The sequence below is a fragment of the Cryptomeria japonica genome, unplaced genomic scaffold (assembly GCF_030272615.1).
Source record: "Cryptomeria japonica unplaced genomic scaffold, Sugi_1.0 HiC_scaffold_173, whole genome shotgun sequence".
Taxonomy (NCBI): Eukaryota; Viridiplantae; Streptophyta; class Pinopsida; order Cupressales; family Cupressaceae; genus Cryptomeria; species Cryptomeria japonica.
In genome coordinates, this window is record NW_026728995.1 from 40,001 (window position 1) to 60,000 (window position 20,000).

Consider the following 20,000-nt stretch of genomic DNA (forward strand, 5'->3'; position numbering starts at 1 on the left):
TTTCAGGAAACTTTTGAATGGAGCGCATCATTGGTGCGCTCCGAAGTGTGCTCCAAGGTGCGCACCTCTGGTGTGCTCCAAAGCTCTCTCTAGCTGCGTGCACCTGCCCCGGCCGCGCACCCGGCCCCGCCCAGCTTCGCTCACCTGTCCCGGGCGTCTGGTGCGGAACCTTAGAGTAAGAAACATCACCGTGCACCTTGGCCAACGTGCGCGACTCGACCGAGCGCGCACTGGCCGAGGTGCACACCGATTTCACCTGGGTGCGCGCGCAGCACCTCGGGCGCACCGGGGTGCGCGCACAACGCCCGGGTTGCACCGTGGCCTGTGTGCTCGGGGCGCCTCGGGTGCGCGCTCGGTGTCGCCCCCGCGCGCGCGGTAGTGCGGGCAGCGCACCCCGGCCCGGCCCGGCCCCGACGAGAACGCAAACGGGCAAAAGGTTTATTCAAATAGCATTGCGACGCCCGGCGAAAAACTAAAAAAGGGTGCAACACCGGGACTTCCCGGGAGGTCACCCATCCCAGTACTACTTCGGCCCAAGCGCGCTTAACTGCGGAGTTCTGATGGGATCCGGTGCACTAACGCTGGTATGATCGCACCCGTTATGAGCTTGTCGCAGTGTGTACTTAGCAAACCGCGACCCACGTGCGAATCCACCCCGGCCACCCACCCCCGTCGAGGTGCACACCCTCCCTCGCGAAGTGCGCCCCGTTCGCCAAGTGTGAGCCCTGCCCGGGTGCGCGCACCTTGCTAGGGCGTCGGGTGTGCACCCGGCCCGGCCTACGTGCGTGCACCTGGACGGGGCGTCGTGTGCGTGCAGTGTCCCGTCTGCAACGCGGTGCCCACACACCACCTCGGGCGCAACGACCTGCGCTCACATGTGGGCCGAGTGCACCTTGGTGCATGTTCGGGGCGCCTCGGGTGCACGCTCGATCTTGCCCCGGTGCACCAAGGCGCTCGGTTTGCCCCGGGTGCGCACTTGGTGCAAGGTGGGCACCCAAAATAGGGATCAAGCACCAAAACACAAGTTTCGGGATGCAAAATGGGACCCAAGGACCACAAATGCGTTCCAAGACCCATGATGGGTCCACGAGAACAAAAATGTGTTCCGAGACTTAATAAACAAATATTGGGTTTTAGGAGAAGAAACATGCTCTGATGCCCAAAACGAGAATCGACCCCGAAAAGGCCACAGGCCAAAAGTGGGATGCGAGACAAAAAAAAATGGGACCCGAGGACCAAAATTGGGTTCCCAGGTCGAAGACAGGGCAACCGGACAAGAAACGACCTCTAAGGCTCGAAATGAGTCCCGACGACTAAAACTTGACAAGAAGCACCCATCAGGCACCCAACTCGACACCCATGGGATGCCGACCCACCCGGGCTTCCACCTAGCACACCTTGGCACCCACCCACCCTCGCACCCAACCTCGCACCCAACTTAGCACCTTTGAACCCACATTGGCACTCACCCTGACCCTGGCACCTTGGAACCCACATTGGCACTCACCTTGACCCTGGCACCCACCTTTGCACTCACCTTGGGACCCACCCTGGCTCCCACCTCGGCACCCACCCAGACACCCACCTTGGTTCCTTGGCACCCACCTTGGATCCTTGGCACCCACCCCGACACCCACCTTGGCACGCAACTTGGCTACTTGCCACCCACCTTGGCTCCTTGACGCCCACCCCGACAACCACCCCGTGACCTACCCTGGCTAGGGTTGGTGCACACCCACCCTGGTGCCCACCTTGGCACCCACCCCATGACCCACCTTGGCACGCACCTTAGTACCCACCCCGTTACCCACCCTAGGACCCACCCCGTGACCCACCTTGGCCAGGGTGGGTGCCTTGGTGCGCACAACTTGCCTGGGCTGCACACCAGGGCGGGCTCAAGATGGCACCCGCGTTCCGTTTTTTTCACTATCTTTCAAAACGGAAATTTTAAAATCTCATTTTTTTTTTTTTTTTGCCTTTTCTGGAAATTAGTGAAGGCAGCGCATCAAAGGTGCGCAATGCTGGTGCGAACCCGGGAGCGCTCCGATGTGTGCTCCAAGGTGCGGCGTGCACGAAGTCCGAGCCCGGCTTGCCCCGGGTGCGCACCTCGCGTGCACCTTCGCCGGGGTGAGCACCTTGGCTGGGTTGCGCGCCCTGGTGCGCACCAAGGAGCGCTCTGAAGTGTGCTCCAAGGTGCGGCGTGCACGAAGTCGGAGCTCGGTTTGCCCCGGGTGTGCACCTCGGGTGCGCACCTCGCGTGCACCTTCGCTGCGGTGGGCACCTTGGCTGGGTTGCGCGCCTTGGTGGGCACCATGCAGTGCACGAAGTCGGAGCCCGGTTTGCCCCGGGCGCGCACCTCCGCCAGGGTGGGCACCTTGGTGCGCACAACTTGCCTGGGCTGCGCACCAGGAAGGGCTCAAGATGGCACCCGCGTTCCGTTTTTTTCACTATCTTTCAGAACGGAAATTTTAAAATATCGTTTTTTTTTGCCTTTTCTGGAAATTAGTGAAGGCAGCGCATCAAAGGTGCGCAACGCTGGTGCGAACCTGGGAGCGCTCCGATGTGTGCTCCAAGGTGCGGCGTGCACGAAGTCGGAGCCCGGTTTGCCCCGGGTGCGCCCTGGTGGGCACCATGGTGCGCACCAAGGAGCGCTCCGAAGTGTGCTCCAAGGTGCGGCCTGCACGAAGTCGGAGCCCGGTTTGCCCCGGGCGTGCACCGCGGGTGGGCACCTTGGTGCGCATGCCTTGCCTGGGCTGCGCACCAGGGCGGGCTCAAGATGGCACCCGCGTTCCGTTTTTTTCACTATCTTTCAAAACGGAAATTTTAAAATCTCATTTTTTTTTGCCTTTTCTGGAAATTAGTGAAGGCAGCGCATCAAAGGTGCGCACCTCGCTGCCCACCACGGTGCGCAACGCCGGTGGGCACCCGGGAGTGCTTCGAAGTGTGCTCCAAGGTGCTGCGTGCACGTTGTCGGAGCCCGGTTTGCCCCGGGTGCGCACCTCGCGTGCACCTTCGTCGGGGTGGGCACCTTGGCTGGGTTTGCCCCGGCTGCGCTCCGAAGCGGGGTTATTGGAGCGCCGCCTCTTTTTTTGTCGGAGCGTTTGGTGGGGTTTCTCGCATTGGCTCTTCCCAGGCCCGGTTGCCACCCTGGCGCGCACGAAGTCGGAAGTAGGGTTAATTGCCCGGGTGCGCACCTTTGCCAGGGTGGGCACCTTACCTGGGCTGTGCACCAGGGCGGGCTCAAGATGGCACCCGCGTTCCGTTTTTTTCACTATCTTTCAAAACGGAAATTTTAAAATCTCCTCTTTTTTTTGCCTTTTCTGGAAATTAGTGAAGGCAGCGCATCAAAGGTGCGCACCTCGCTGCCCACCTTGGTGTGCTCTGAGGTGCGCACCCGGGAGCGCTACGAAGTGTGCTCCAAGGTGCGGCGTGCACGTTGTCGGAGCCCGGTTTGCCCCGGGTGCGCACCTCGCCTGCACCTTGGCCGGGGTGGGCACCCTGGCTGGGTTTGCCCAGGGTGCGCTCCGAAGCGGGGTTACTGGAGCGCCCCCTCTTTTTTTGTCAGAGCGTTTGGTGGGGTTTCTCGCATTGGCTCTTCCCAGGCCCGGTTGTTGGGTGCGCTCCCACCCTGGCGCGCGCGAAGTTGGAAGTTGGGTTAATTGCCCGGGCGCGCACCTTCGCCAGGGTGGGCACCTTGGTGCGCACACCTTGGCTGGGCTGCGCACCAGGGCGGGCTCAAGATGGCACCAGCATTCCCTTTTTCTCACTATCTTTCAAAACGGAAATTTTAAAATCTCGTTTTTTTTTGCCTTTTATGGAAATTAGTGAAGGCATCGCATCAAAGGTGCGCACCTCGCTGCCCACCTTGGTGTGCTCCGAGGTGCCCACCACGGTGCGCTCCGAGGTGCCCACCACGGTGCGCAACGCCGGTGCGAACCCGGGAGCGCCCCGATGTGTGCTCCAAGGTGCGGCGTGCACGAAGCCGGACCCCGGTTTGCCCCGGGTGCGCACCTCGCGTGCACCTTGGTGCGCACACCTTGGCTGGGTTGCGCGGCCTGGTGGGCACCATGGTGCGCACCAAGGAGCGCTCCGAAGTGTGCTCCAAGGTGCGGCGTGCACGAAGTCCTAGCCCGGTTTGCCCCGGGTGCGCACCTTCGCCGCGGTGGGCACCATGGCGTGCACGAAGTCGGAGCCCGGTTTGCCCCGGGTGCGCACCTCGCGTGCACCTTCGCCGGGGTGGGCACCTCGGCTGGGTTGCGCGCCCTGGTGCGCACCAAGGAGCGCTCCGAAGTGTGCTCCAAGGTGCGGCGTGCACGAAGTCGGAGCCCGGTTTGCCCCGGGTGCGCACCTTCGCCGCGGTGGGCACCCTGGTGCGCACCATGGCGTGCACGAAGTCGGAGCCCGGTTTGCCCCGGGTGCGCACCTCGCGTGCACCTTCGGCGGGGTTGCGCGCCCTGGTGCGCACCAAGGAGCGCTCCGAAGTGTGCTCCAAGGTGCGGCGTGCACGAAGTCGGAGCCCGGTTTGCCCCGGGTGCGCACCTCGCGTGCACCTTCGGCGGGGTTGCGCGCCCTGGTGGGCACCATGGTGCGCACCAAGGAGCGCTCCGAAGTGTGCTCCAAGGTGCGGCGTGCACGAAGTCGGAGCCCGGTTTGCCCCGGGTGCGCACCTCGCGTGCACCTTCGCCGCGGTGGGCACCATGGCGTGCACGAAGTCGGAGCCCGGTTTGCCCCGGGTGCGCACCTCGCGTGCACCTTCGCCGGGGTGGGCACCTCGGCTGGGTTGCGCGCCCTGGTGCGCACCAAGGAGCGCTCCGAAGTGTGCTCCAAGGTGCGGCGTGCACGAAGTCGGAGCCCGGTTTGCCCCGGGTGCGCACCTCGCGTGCACCTTCGCCGCGGTGGGCACCATGGCGTGCACGAAGTCGGAGCCCGGTTTGCCCCGGGTGCGCACCCCGCGTGCACCTTCGCCGGGGTGGGCACCTCGGCTGGGTTGCGCGCCCTGGTGCGCACCAAGGAGCGCTCCGAAGTGTGCTCCAAGGTGCGGCGTGCACGAAGTCGGAGCCCGGTTTGCCCCGGGTGCGCACCTCGCGTGCACCTTCGCCGCGGTGGGCACCTTGGCTGGGTTGGGCACCATTGAGCGCTCCGAAGTGTGCTCCAAGGTGCGCACCATGGCCCTCCAAGGTGCGCAGCATGGCGTGCACGAAGTCGGAGCCCGGTTTGCCCCGGGTGCGCACCTCGCGTGCACCTTCGCCAGGGTGGGCACCTCGGTGCGCACACCTTCTCAATGTTTTCTTGCCTTTTCTGGAAATTGGTGAAGGCAGCGCATCAAAGGTGCGCACCTCGGTGTGCTCCGAGGTGCGAACCCGAGAGCGCTCCGAGGTGCCCACGAAGTCGAAAGTCGGGTTAATTGCATTGTTTTCCCCGGGTGCGCTCCGAGGTGCGCAACATCGGTGCGCACCAAGGAGGGCTCCGAAGTGTGCTCCAAGGTGCGCACGATTCGGAGCTCGGTTTGCCCGGGGTGCGCACACCTTGGCTGGGTTGCGCACCCTTTGTGCGCTCCAAGGTGCGCACGAAGTCGGAGCTCGGTTTGCCCCGGGTGCGCACCTTCGCCAGGGTGCGCACCTTGATGCGCACGCCTTGGCTGGGCTGCGCACCTTGGTGGGCGCCATGGTGCGCACCTTTCGTGCGCTCCAAGGTGCGCACGAAGTCGGAGCTCGGTTTGCCCCGGGTGCGCACCTTGGTGGGCGCCATGGTGCACTCCGAGGTGCCCAAGATTGGTGCGCACCAAGGAGCGCTCCGAAGTGCGCTCCAAGGTGCGCAGGTGCGCGCGAAGTCGAAAGTTGGGTTAATTGTCCGGTTTGCCTCGGGTGCGCACCTTGCGTGCACCTTCGCCAGGGTGGGCGCCTTGGTGCGCACACCTTGGCTGGGCTGCGCACCCGGGCGCGCACACCTTGGCACCCGCGTTTCCTTCATTTTAAATTTTTTTTTTTTACAATCTCTCAAGTGGGAAATTCTATAATCTCAACTTTTTTTGCCTTTTCAGGAAACTTTTGAATGGAGCGCATCATTGGTGCGCTCCGAAGTGTGCTCCAAGGTGCGCACCTCTGGTGTGCTCCAAAGCTCTCTCCAGCTGCGTGCACCTGCCCCGGCCGCGCACCCGGCCCCGCCCAGCTTCGCTCACCTGTCCCGGGCGTCTGGTGCGGAACCTTAGAGTAAGAAACATCACCGTGCACCTTGGCCAACGTGCGCGACTCGACCGAGCGCGCACTGGCCGAGGTGCACACCGATTTCACCTGGGTGCGCGCGCAGCACCTCGGGCGCACCGGGGTGCGCGCACAACGCCCGGGTTGCACCGTGGCCTGTGTGCTCGGGGCGCCTCGGGTGCGCGCTCGGTGTCGCCCCCGCGCGCGCGGTAGTGCGGGCAGCGCACCCCGGCCCGGCCCGGCCCCGACGAGAACGCAAACGGGCAAAAGGTTTATTCAAATAGCATTGCGACGCCCGGCGAAAAACTAAGAAAGGGTGCAACACCGGGACTTCCCGGGAGGTCACCCATCCCAGTACTACTCCGGCCCAAGCGCGCTTAACTGCGGAGTTCTGATGGGATCCGGTGCACTAACGCTGGTATGATCGCACCCGTTATGAGCTTGTCGCAGTGTGTACTTAGCAAACCGCGACCCACGTGCGAATCCACCCCGGCCACCCACCCCCGTCGAGGTGCACACCCTCCCTCGCGAAGTGCGCCCCGTTCGCCAAGTGTGAGCCCTGCCCGGGTGCGCGCACCTTGCTAGGGCGTCGGGTGTGCACCCGGCCCGGCCTACGTGCGTGCACCTGGACGGGGCGTCGTGTGCGTGCAGTGTCCCGTCTGCAACGCGGTGCCCACACACCACCTCGGGCGCAACGACCTGCGCTCACATGTGGGCCGAGTGCACCTTGGTGCATGTTCGGGGCGCCTCGGGTGCACGCTCGATCTTGCCCCGGTGCACCAAGGCGCTCGGTTTGCCCCGGGTGCGCACTTGGTGCAAGGTGGGCACCCAAAATAGGGATCAAGCACCAAAACACAAGTTTCGGGATGCAAAATGGGACCCAAGGACCACAAATGCGTTCCAAGACCCATGATGGGTCCACGAGAACAAAAATGTGTTCCGAGACTTAATAAACAAATATTGGGTTTTAGGAGAAGAAACATGCTCTGATGCCCAAAACGAGAATCGACCCCGAAAAGGCCACAGGCCAAAAGTGGGATGCGAGACAAAAAAAAATGGGACCCGAGGACCAAAATTGGGTTCCCAGGTCGAAGACAGGGCAACCGGACAAGAAACGACCTCTAAGGCTCGAAATGAGTCCCGACGACTAAAACTTGACAAGAAGCACCCATCAGGCACCCAACTCGACACCCATGGGATGCCGACCCACCCGGGCTTCCACCTAGCACACCTTGGCACCCACCCACCCTCGCACCCAACCTCGCACCCAACTTAGCACCTTTGAACCCACATTGGCACTCACCCTGACCCTGGCACCTTGGAACCCACATTGGCACTCACCTTGACCCTGGCACCCACCTTTGCACTCACCTTGGGACCCACCCTGGCTCCCACCTCGGCACCCACCCAGACACCCACCTTGGTTCCTTGGCACCCACCTTGGATCCTTGGCACCCACCCCGACACCCACCTTGGCACGCAACTTGGCTACTTGCCACCCACCTTGGCTCCTTGACGCCCACCCCGACAACCACCCCGTGACCTACCCTGGCTAGGGTTGGTGCACACCCACCCTGGTGCCCACCTTGGCACCCACCCCATGACCCACCTTGGCACGCACCTTAGTACCCACCCTGTTACCCACCCTAGGACCCACCCCGTGACCCACCTTGGCCAGGGTGGGTGCACCCACCCTGGTGCCCACCTTGGCACCCACCCATCCTAGCACCCAGCCTGTGACCGGGCTTGGAACCCAACCTTGCACCCGTCTTGGCCAGTGTGGGTGCGCACCCATCCTGGCACCCACGTTGTGACACACCCTTTAACCCACGCACCCTAGCAGCCACGTTGGCACCCACCTTGGAACACAACCTAGCAACTTGGCACCCACCCCGTGACCCACCTTGGCATCCACCATAGCAGTCGCCCACTTGGCACCCACCTTGGAACCCAAGTTGGCACCCACCTCGGCACCCACCTTGACACTTGTGGACCCACCTTGCCACTCACCCTAGCATCGACCCATCCTAGCACCCACCCTGGCACCTTTGCACCCTAGCACTCACCCATCCTAGCACCTAACCTGTGACCCACCTTGACACTCACCCTCGCACCCACCTTGGAACCCAACCTAGCACCCACCCACCCTGACACCAACCCTAGCACCTACCCACCCTTGCACCCACCCTGTGACCCATCTTGGCACCCACCCATCCTACCACTCAACCTATCACCCACCTTCTCACCCACCTTGGCATCCACCTTAGCACCCACCCACACTGGCACCTTGGCACCCACCTCGGGCAAGGTGGGTGCACACCCACCCTGACACCCAATTTAGAACCAACCGAGCATGTTACCCACCTTGGCACCCACATTGCAGCCCACCCTAGTACCCACCCTATGACCCACATTGGCATCCACACCCTAGCACCCAGGCACCTCGACACCCGCCTTGACACGCACCCTAGCACGAAACCTGTGACCCACCTTGGAACTCACCCTAGAACCCACCCACCCTGTGAACCACCTTGGCATCCACCTTAGCACCCACCCACCTTGGCACCCACTCTAGCACTCACCCATCCTAACACCCAACTTGTTACCCACCTTGGCACCCGCCCTCGCGTCCACCTTGAAACCCACCCTAGCACCCACCCACGCAGGAGCCCACCTTGGCACCCAACCTAACACCCACGCATCCTGGCACCCAACTTGTGACCCACCTTGGAACCCACCCTAGTACCCACCTTTGAACCCACTATATCACCAACCCACCTTGGCACCCACCCTATGACCCTCTTTGGAATCCACCCTAGCACGCACCCACCCTGGCACCCACCATGGAGCGCACCCTAGCACCCACCCACCTCGGCACGCACCTCAACACCCACCTTGGTGTGCGCACTGCGCCAACCTCTCAAAGACCCTATGTGGTGCGCTCCAAAGTGTACACCTTTGGTGCGCTCCAAGGTGCGCACCTTTGGTGCACACCGAGGTGCACACCAAAGTGTGCACCGAGGTGAGCACCAAAGTGCACTCCAAGGTGCACACCAAGGCGTGCACCTTTGGTGCGGTCAATGCAAACGAATTCGGAAGTTGGGGTCGATGTCCTAATCGCTGCTGCAGACTACACGTATGAGAATCGGACAAATAGCTTTATATAGGGGAGGTGTTGCGTTTGATGGGTCGACTCCCCTGGTTGTGTGCACTGCACCAACTTCAAAGACCCTGTCTTGTTTAAGAAGTCAAAAGTTGGGGTGGATGTCCTAATCATTGCTGCAGTCTACGCATGTATGAGAATCAGACAAATAGCTTATATAGGGGAGGTGTTGCATTCGGTGGGTTGACTCCCCTGGTTGTGCGCACTGCGCCAACCTCAAAGACCCCGCATAGCAGAAGAAGTCGGAAGTCGGATTTTGGTGAGCACCAAGGCGTGCACCTTTGGTGCGGTCAACGCAGACGAATTCAGAAGTTGGGGTGGATGTCCTAATCGTTGTTGCAGGCTACACATGTATGAGAATCAGACAAATAGCTTATATAGGGGAGGTGTTGGGTTTGATGGGTCAACTCCCTTGGTTGTGCGCATTACGCCAACCTCAAAGACCTTGTTTTCGTTAAGAAGTCAAAAGTTGGGGTCAATGTCCTAATGGCTCCTGTAGGCTACACATGTATGAGAATCGGACAAATAGCTTATATAGGGGAGGTGTTGGGTTTGATGGGTCGACTCCCCTGGTTGTGCGCATTACGTCAACCTCAAAGACCTTGTTTTCGTTAAGAAGTCAAAAGTTGGGGTCGATGTCCTAATTGCTCCTGTAGACTACACATGTATGAGAATCAGACAAATAGCTTATATAGGGGAGGTGTTGGGTTTGATGGGTTGACTCCCCTAGTTGTTCGCATTACACCAACCTCAAAGACCTTGTTTTCGTTTAGAAGCCGAAAGTTGGGGTCGATGTCCTAATTGCTCCTGCAGGCTACGCATGTATGAGAATCAGACAAATAGCTTATATAGGGGAGGTGTTGGGTTTGATGGGTCGACTCCCCTGGTTGTGCGCATTGCGCCAACCTCAAAGACCCTGCATTGCGGATGAAGTCGAAAGTCAGAGTTTGGTGTGCTACAAGGTGTGGTCGAAGGTGCTCACCTAGGTGTGCACCTTTGGAGCGCAGGAAAAGTGCCCTCCAAAAGTGCGCACCTTTGGAGTGCACAAAAGTGCCCTCCAAAAGTGCGCACCTTTGGAGCGCACAAAAGTGCCCTCCAAAAAGTGCCCTCCAAAAGTGCGCACCTTTGGAGCGCACAAAAGTGCCCTCCAAAAAGTGCCCTCCAAAAGTGCGCACCTTTGGAGTGCAGAAAAGTGCCCTCCAAAAAGTGCCCTCCAAAAGTGTGCACCTTTGGAGTGCACAAAAGTGCCCTCCAAAAGTGCGCACCTTTGGAGCGCAGAAAAGTGCCCTCCAAAAAGTGCCCTCCAAAAGTGCGCACCTTTGGAGCGCAGAAAAGTGCCCTCCAAAAAGTGCCCTCCAAAAGTGCGCACCTTTGGAGCGCAGAAAAGTGCCCTCCAAAAAGTGCCCTCCAAAAGTGCGCACCTTTGGAGCGCAGAAAAGTGCCCTCCAAAAAGTGCCCTCCAAAAGTGCGCACCTTTGGAGCGCACAAAAGTGCCCTCCAAAAAGTGCCCTCCAAAAGTGCGCACCTTTGGAGCGCACAAAAGTGCCCTCCAAAAGTGCGCACCTTTGGAGCGCACAAAAGTGCCCTCCAAAAGTGCGCACTTTTGGTGCGCACCAAGGCGCTGGTTCGGTCGTTGCAGGCGAGTTCGGAAGTTGGGGTCGATGTCCTGAGCGGAGGTGCAAACTACACAGGTGTCGGAATCGGACAAATAGCTTATATAGGGGAGGTGTATGCTTCGATGGGTCGACTCCCCAGGTTGAGCGCACCGCGCCAACCTCAAAGACCCTACGGTATGGATGAAGTCGGAAGTTGGGTCCGATGACCGATTCGATTAGTAGGTATGCTCATGAGGTCGGAATTTGGGTCCGATGACCTGCCATGTGCAGGAAGGCGAATGTTGGCACTGTGCGTTGCAAGGTGCACACCAAGGTGCTGGTGCGGTCTTTTTAGTCGAGTTCGGAAGTTGGGGTCGATGTCCTGATCGGAGGTGCAAGCTACACAGGTGTGGGAATCGGACAAATAGCTTATATAGGGGAGGTGTATGCTTCGTTGGGTCGACTCCCCGGGTTGAGCGCACCGCGCCAACCTCAAAGACCCTACGGTATGGATGAAGTCGGAAGTTGGGTCCGATGACCGATTCGATATGTAGGCATACTCGCGAGGTCGGAATTTGGGTCCGATGACCTGCCATGTGCAGGAAGGCGAATGTTGGCACTGTGCGTTGCAAGGTGCGCACCAAGGCGCTGGTTCGGTCGTTGCAGGCGAGTTCGGAAGTTGGGGTCGATGTCCTGATCGGAGGTGCAAACTACACAGGTGTGGGAATCGGACAAATAGCTTATATAGGGGAGGTGTATGCTTCGTTGGGTCGACTCCCCGGGTTGAGCGCACCGCGCCAACCTCAAAGACCCTACGGTATGGATGAAGTCGGAAGTTGTGTCCGATGACCGATTCGATATGTAGGCATACTCGCGAGGTCGGAATTTGGGTCCGATGACCTGCCATGTGCAGGAAGGCGAATGTTGGGACTGTGCGTCGCAAGGTGCGCACCAAGGCGCTGGTGCCGTCGTTGCAGTCGAGTTCGGAAGTTGGGGTCGATGTCCTGGTCAGAGGTGCAAACTACACAGGTGTGGGAATCGGACAAATAGCTTATATAGGGGAGGTGTATGCTTCGATGGGTCGACTCCCCGGGTTGAGCGCACCGCGCCAACCTCAAAGACCCTACAGTATGGATGAAGTCGGAAGTTGGGTCCGATGACCGATTCGATACGTAGGCATATTGGCGAGGTCTGAATTTGTGTCCGATGACCTGCCATGCGCAGGAAGGCGGAATTTGGGTCCGATGACCGAGTTGATGGCGTGCCATGCGCAGAAAGGCGGAATTTGGGTCCGATGACCGAGTTGATGTTGATGGCCCGCCATGCACAGGAAGGCGGAATTTGGGTCCGATGACCGATTTGAAGGCGTGCCATGCGCAGAAAGGCGGAGTTTGGGTCCGATGACCGAGTTGATATTGATGGCCCGCCATGCGCAGGAAGGCGGAATTTGGGTCCGATGACCTGACATACGCATGGAGTCCGACTCGGGGGCCGATGTTCGATTCGATGACTTGCATTGTGGGTAAAGTCAGAAGTTGTGGTCTTTGACCCGATTCGATGACCAGACTTCGGCTGCTTGAGAATCGGACAAATAACTTATATAGGGGAGGTAGTGTTCTCGAGCATCCTCCCCCCGTGCCCGTTTATGTCGATTGATGCTGGTGCTCGACTGGTTGGAGCGCTCGGATGCAAAAATCTTGCACCAGGATTTATCGATTGTGATGGACACGGCAAGTCTCCTGATTGCTATGCAGGAGCTCATCGTGAATCTCTATGCGGCCTTGGTATGGACTCGACCTGCGGAATGGTTCGGCAATGGTAGTCGCTCCAACACGTCCTTGCAATGGCCACAGAGGTGATTCGACTAGAGCTCCAGTCTAGCTTTTGGGTTGCTTGGCGGACTGGTATAGCCGCGATCGAGTTCCGGCCATGAACGTTTTAGATAGCTCTTGGGCTTTCTGGGACGGAAGTCGGAAGTTTGGGCTGTTGTCCGATTTGATGACCATTCTTCGGATGTGTGAGAATCGGACAAATAACTTATATAGGGGACTGTGTTGTCTCACGCAGCCCCCTCCGTGCCCCTCTATCTCGACCGATGTTGGTGCTTGAAAGGGTTGGGATCGCTCGGATTTATAAACGTGCACCACCATTTGTCGAGTGTGAGGGACGCGGCAGGTCTCCTAAATGCTATACGGGCGCTCTCTGAGAATCTCTATCCGGCCTCGACACAGACTAGTCTTGCTGAATGGTTTGGCACTGGTAGTCGATCCAACACGTCGTTGTTGTGGCCGCCTAGGCGATTCGATTCGAGCCCCCGTCTAGCTTTTGGGTTGCTTGGCGGATTTTGCCCTATCCGCAAGTGAGCTCGGTCCCTAAACGTTCGAGAAACCCGATTGCTATGCGCCGACTCTCTTTCTTGCGAGCCTCCATCTAGCTTTTGGGTCTCTACGGAACGGAAGTCGGAATCTGGGACCGTTGTTTGATTCGACGAGGCAGACTACGGTTGTGCGAGAATCGGACAAATAACTTATATAGGGGAGGTGTTGACTGGAGCATTCTCCCCCGTGCCCCTCTAACTCGACCAATGCTGGCGCTCGAACGGTGGTAGCGCTCGGATTTTCGTTGAGCGCCAGCATTGGTCGATTTAGAGGGGCATGCGAGATTCCCGAATGCTATGCGAGGGCTCTAACGGAAATGTCTATTGGTTTCGGTATGGATGCAATTGCGAGTGGTTCGGCAAAGGTAGTCGTTCCGATGCGTCCATGTCGTGGCCAAATCGATAATTCGATTTGAGCCCTCGTATAGCATTTGGGTCTCTCGATGTGATTCCGCATTCCAGTCCCTTTGGGCACTGCTTGAGCCGCATCCCAGGGGGTTCCCTTCCCAATAATCTGCCTCGCAACCCGATTGCTATGCGGTGAGGCTCCTCGGCCGCCTCGGAACTATCTGTGTATCAGACGCATCGCGGGATAAGGGGTTGGCAACGGTAGTCGCCCCAAGCGCGTCCGATGCTTGGACCATTCCGAGGCGGCCCTGAAGCCTCTTCCGTCTAGCCGTTGGGTCCTTCTCGCCGCATCCCTTGCCTCGCACCCCGATTGCTATGCGGTGAGGCTCCTCGGCCGCCTTGGAACTATCTGTGTATCAGACGCATCGCGGGATAAGGGGTTGTCACTGGTAGTCGCCCCAAGCGCGTCCGATGCTTGGACCATTCCGAGGCGGCCCTGAAGCCTCTTCCGTCTAGCCGTTGGGTCCTTCTCGCCGCATCCCTCGACTCGCACCCCGATTGCTATGCGGTGAGGCTCCTCGGCCGCCTTGGAACTATCTGTGTATCGGACGCGTCGCGGGATAAGGGGTTGTCACTGGTAGTCGCCCCAAGCGCGTCCGATGCTTGGACCATTCCGAGGCGGCCCTGAAGCCTCTTCCGTCTAGCCGTTGGGTCCTTCTCGCCGCATCCCTCGCCTCGCACCCCGATTGCTATGCGGTGAGGCTCCTCGGCCGCCTTGGAACTATCTGTGTATCGGACGCGTCGCGGGATAAGGGGTTGTCACTGGTAGTCGCCCCAAGCGCGTGCGATGCATGGACCATTCCCAGGCGGCCCTGAAGCCTCTTCCGTCTAGCCGTTGGGTCCTTCTCGCCGCATCCCTCGCCTCGCACCCCGATTGCTATGCGGTGAGGCTCCTCGGCCGCCTTGGAACTATCTGTGTATCGGACGCGTCGCGGGATAAGGGGTTGTCACTGGTAGTCGCCCCAAGCGCGTCCGATGCTTGGACCATTCCGAGGCGGCCCTGAAGCCTCTTCCGTCTAGCCGTTGGGTCCTTCTCGCCGCATCCCTCGCCTCGCACCCCGATTGCTATGCGGTGAGGCTCCTCGGCCGCCTTGGAACTATCTGTGTATCGGACGCGTCGCGGGATAAGGGGTTGTCACTGGTAGTCGCCCCAAGCGCGTCCGATGCTTGGACCATTCCGAGGCGGCCCTGAAGCCTCTTCCGTCTAGCCGTTGGGTCCTTCTCGCCGCATCCCTCGCCTCGCACCCCGATTGCTATGCGGTGAGGCTCCTCGGCCGCCTTGGAACTATCTGTGTATCGGACGCGTCGCGGGATAAGGGGTTGTCACTGGTAGTCGCCCCAAGCGCGTCCGATGCTTGGACCATTCCGAGGCGGCCCTGAAGCCTCTTCCGTCTAGCCGTTGGGTCCTTCTCGCCGCATCCCTCGCCTCGCACCCCGATTGCTATGCGGTGAGGCTCCTCGGCCGCCTTGGAACTATCTGTGTATCGGACGCATCGCGGGATAAGGGGTTGTCACTGGTAGTCGCCCCAAGCGCGTCCGATGCTTGGACCATTCCGAGGCGGCCCTGAAGCCTCTTCCGTCTAGCCGTTGGGTCCTTCTCGCCGCATCCCTCGCCTCGCACCCCGATTGCTATGCGGTGAGGCTCCTCGGCCGCCTTGGAACTATCTGTGTATCGGACGCGTCGCGGGATAAGGGGTTGTCACTGGTAGTCGCCCCAAGCGCGTCCGATGCTTGGACCATTCCGAGGCGGCCCTGAAGCCTCTTCCGTCTAGCCGTTGGGTCCTTCTCGCCGCATCCCTCGCCTCGCACCCCGATTGCTATGCGGTGAGGCTCCTCGGCCGCCTTGGAACTATCTGTGTATCGGACGCGTCGCGGGATAAGGGGTTGTCACTGGTAGTCGCCCCAAGCGCGTCCGATGCTTGGACCATTCCGAGGCGGACCTGAAGCCTCTTCCGTCTAGCCGTTGGGTCCTTCTCGCCGCATCCCTCGCCTCGCACCCCGATTGCTATGCGGTGAGGCTCCTCGGCCGCCTTGGAACTATCTGTGTATCGGACGCGTCGCGGGATAAGGGGTTGTCACTGGTAGTCGCCCCAAGCGCGTCCGATGCTTGGACCATTCCGAGGCGGCCCTGAAGCCTCTTCCGTCTAGCCGTTGGGTCCTTCTTGCCGCATCCCTCGCCTCGCACCCCGATTGCTATGCGGTGAGGCTCCTCGGCCGCCTTGGAACTATCTGTGTATCGGACGCGTCGCGGGATAAGGGGTTGTCACTGGTAGTCGCCCCAAGCGCGTCCGATGCTTGGACCATTCCGAGGCGGCCCTGAAGCCTCTTCCGTCTAGCCGTTGGGTCCTTCTCGCCGCATCCCTCGCCTCGCACCCCGATTGCTATGCGGTGAGGCTCCTCGGCCGCCTTGGAACTATCTGTGTATCGGACGCATCGCGGGATAAGGGGTTGTCACTGGTAGTCGCCCCAAGCGCGTCCGATGCTTGGACCATTCCGAGGCGGCCCTGAAGCCTCTTCCGTCTAGCCGTTGGGTCCTTCTCGCCGCATCCCTCGCCTCGCACCCCGATTGCTATGCGGTGAGGCTCCTCGGCCGCCTTGGAACTATCTGTGTATCGGACGCGTCGCGGGATAAGGGGTTGTCACTGGTAGTCGCCCCAAGCGCGTCCGATGCTTGGACCATTCCGAGGCGGACCTGAAGCCTCTTCCGTCTAGCCGTTGGGTCCTTCTCGCCGCATCCCTCGCCTCGCACCCCGATTGCTATGCGGTGAGGCTCCTCGGCCGCCTTGGAACTATCTGTGTATCGGACGCGTCGCGGGATAAGGGGTTGTCACTGGTAGTCGCCCCAAGCGCGTCCGATGCTTGGACCATTCCGAGGCGGCCCTGAAGCCTCTTCCGTCTAGCCGTTGGGTCCTTCTCGCCGCATCCCTCGCCTCGCACCCCGATTGCTATGCGGTGAGGCTCCTCGGCCGCCTTGGAACTATCTGTGTATCGGACGCGTCGCGGGATAAGGGGTTGTCACTGGTAGTCGCCCCAAGCGCGTCCGATGCTTGGACCATTCCGAGGCGGACCTGAAGCCTCTTCCCTCTAGCCGTTGGGGCTTTCTCGCCGCATCCCTCGCCTCGCACCCCGATTGCTATTCGGTGAGGCTCCTCGGCCGCCTTGGAACTATCTGTGTATCGGACGCATCGCGGGATAAGGGGTTGGCAGTGGTAGTCGCCCCAAGCGCGTCCGATGCTTGGACCATTCCGAGGCGGCCCTGCAGCCTCTTCCGTCTAGCCGTTGGGGCCATCTCGCTGCATCCCCCACCTCGCACCACGATTGCTATGCGGTGAGGCTCCTTGGCCGCCTCGGAACTATCTGTGTATCGGACGCATCGCGGGATAAGGGGTTGTCACTGGTAGTCGCCCCAAGCGCGTCCGATGCTTGGACTATTCCGAGGCGGCCCTGCAGCCTCTTCCGTCTAGCCGTTGGGGCCATCTCGCCGCATCCCCCAGCTCCTCGGCCGCCTCGGAACTATCTGTGTATCGGACGCATCGCGGGATAAGGGGTTGGCAGTGGTAGTCGCCCCAAGCGCGTTCGATGCTTGGACTATTCCGAGGCGGCCCCGCAGCCTCTTCCGTCTACCCTTTGGGGCCATCTCGCCGCATCCCTCGCCTCGCACCCCGATTGCTATGCGGTGAGGCTCCTCGGCCGCCTGGGAACTATCTTCGTATCGGATGCATCGCGGGATAAGGGGTTGTCACTGGTAGTCGCCCCAAGCGCGTCCGATGCTTGGACTATTCCGAGGCGGCCCTGTGGCCTCTTCCGTCTAGCCGTTGGGGCCATCTCGCCGCATCCCTCACCTCGCACCCCCATTGCTATGCGGTGAGGCTCCTCGGCCGCCTTGGAACTGTCTTCGTATCGGAAGCATCGCGGGATAAGGGGTTGTCACTGGTAGTCGCCCCAAGCGCGTCCGATGCTTGGACTATTCCGAGGCGGCCCTGCAGCCTCTTCCGTCTAGCCGTTGGGGCCATCTCGCCGCATCCCCCACCTCGCACCCGGATTGCTATGCGGTGAGGCTCCTCGGCCGCCTTGGAACTATCTTCGTATCGGACGCATCGCGGGATAAGGGGTTGTCACTGGTAGTCGCCCCAAGCGCGTCCGATGCTTGGACTATTCCGACGCGGCCCTGTGGCCTCTTCCGTCTAGCCGTTGGGGCCATCTCGCCGCATCCCCCACCTCGCACCCCGATTGCTATGCGGTGAGGCTCCTCGGCCGCCTTGGAACCATCTTCGTATCGGACGCATCGCGGGATGAGGGGTTGTCACTGGTAGTCGCCCCAAGCGCGTCCGATGCTTGGACCATTCCGAGGCGGCCCTGAAGCCTCTTCCGTCTAGCCGTTGGGGCCTTCCCGCCCCATCCCTCGCCTCGCACCCCCGATTGCTATGCGGTGAGGCTCCTCGGCCGCCTTGGAACCATCTGTGTATCGGACGCATCGCGGGATAAGGGGTTGGCACTGGTAGTCGCCCCAAGCGCGTCCGATGCTTGGAGCATTCCGAGGTGGCCCTGAAGCCTCTTCCGTCTAGCCGTTGGGGCCTTCCCGCCCCATCCCTCGCCTCGCACCCCGATTGATATGCGGTGAGGCTCCTCGGCCGCCTTGGAACTATCTGTGTATCGGACGCATCGCGGGATAAGGGGTTGGCACTGGTAGTCGTCCCAATCGCGTCCGATGCTTGGACCATTCCGAGGCGGCCCTGCAGCCTCTTCCGTTTAGCCGTCGGGGCCTTCCCGCCGCATCCCTCGCCTCGCATCCCGATTCCTATGCGGTGAGTCTTCTCGGCCGCCGCGGAACTATACCTGTTATTGCTACTGCATCCTTCGGCTGGTAACCTCCTCTGCCGCCTTGGAACGTTCTCTTTGTCGGACGCGTCGCGGGATAAGGGGTTGGCACTGGTAGTCGCCCCAAGCGCGCCCGATGCATAGACCGCTCCGAGTTGACCTTGCTTTCAGCCTCTCACATGCATAGACCTCTCTGAGTCGACCCTGCAGCCTCTCACGTTTAGCCTTTGGAATCTCGCCTCACAACATGATTGCTATCCTTGATGCATCCCTTGCCTCGAGCCCTGATTGCTTTCTTGGCTGCATCCCTCCTCTCCTCACAGCCCGGTTGTCATCACTGCTTCATCCGTCGCTTCATGCATTCTGGCTGCTGGGCCCTTCCCACCGCACACCTCGATTGCTATCTCTTCTGCATCACACACCCCGATTGCTATCTCTGCTACATCCCTCGGCTCTCACTTCTGCATCCTTCGCCTCCCACCTCGATTGCTATCAATGCTGCATCCGTAACCTCACACCCCGATTGCTATGCGGGGAGGCTCCTTGGCCGCCTTGGAAATTTCTGTGTGTCGGACGCACCGCGGGATAAGGGGTTGGCACTGGTAGTCGCCCCAAGTGCGCCCGATTCTTAGACCGCTTCGAGGTGACCTCGTAGCCTCTTTCGTCCAGGCTTCCTGCCTTCAACGCCCTTTTTACACCTCGATTGCTATGCGCGGGCTCGTTGGCGTCTATCACCTCTCTGCGAAGAGTGGCACGATGATTGTTGGGGTAAATCGTAGCAGTCCGATCTCTGGCCTTGGGCCATTGTGAGGGCTGATCGATTTCCTGTGCGCATCTCGTGTTCGCCCAGTAACAGACTCGACGACTTGTAATCGGTCTTGTTCCCGATTGTTCCTGGAGGTAGTCTTCGGAACTCTTGGATTTGACCTGTCACTCGAACTGTCCTCTTCCGAGGATGCTTGTGTGTGTGTGCTTGTGCCATTTCCTTGGCGGTATTAACGAGATATTAAAGAGCGGAGTGAGCGCCTCGCCCAGCTATGTTTGGGGCTCTCACTCCCTTACCCGGTGTGCGACCGCTTTGCACGTAGGTTGCGGAGCATCGCGACTCTTTCGATGTTTGGCGGTTGTCTTCCGGTGATGCGTTGGTCCCGAAGTGCACGTTACTAGCATTTCTGCCATTGTTCTCGATCTTTGGCACGTTCCTTCGTTGCAATTGGATATATATCTCCGTTTATACGCGCAGGCTTCTCCCGCCTATTCAGCGCTGTCCCACTCTCAGCACTCTCGTGGTCTCCTTGGCTTCTCTCTCCCGTGAGCGAGCTCTCTTCTCGAGTCTTTTCCATGTCCCATGGAGGTTGCCTTGCGAAATTCGGGCACACAAACGTGACCGGATAAGAGCGGAATTGCCTATGAGGAGAAGCTCACCTTAGGGAGCAGCA

At 60.2% G+C, this 20,000-nt stretch overlaps 2 non-coding genes across 2 annotated transcripts; both read right to left on the reverse strand.

Moving 5' to 3' along the window:
- Positions 1 to 479: 479 nt before the first annotated feature.
- LOC131867496 (5S ribosomal RNA) lies at positions 480 to 598 on the reverse strand. Its single transcript, XR_009366049.1, has one exon. It is a non-coding gene; the product is annotated as a 5S ribosomal RNA (ribosomal RNA).
- Positions 599 to 6,513: 5,915 nt separating this feature from the next.
- Positions 6,514 to 6,632, reverse strand: LOC131867479 (5S ribosomal RNA). The gene has a single exon (XR_009366032.1). It is a non-coding gene; the product is annotated as a 5S ribosomal RNA (ribosomal RNA).
- Positions 6,633 to 20,000: the final 13,368 nt, after the last annotated feature.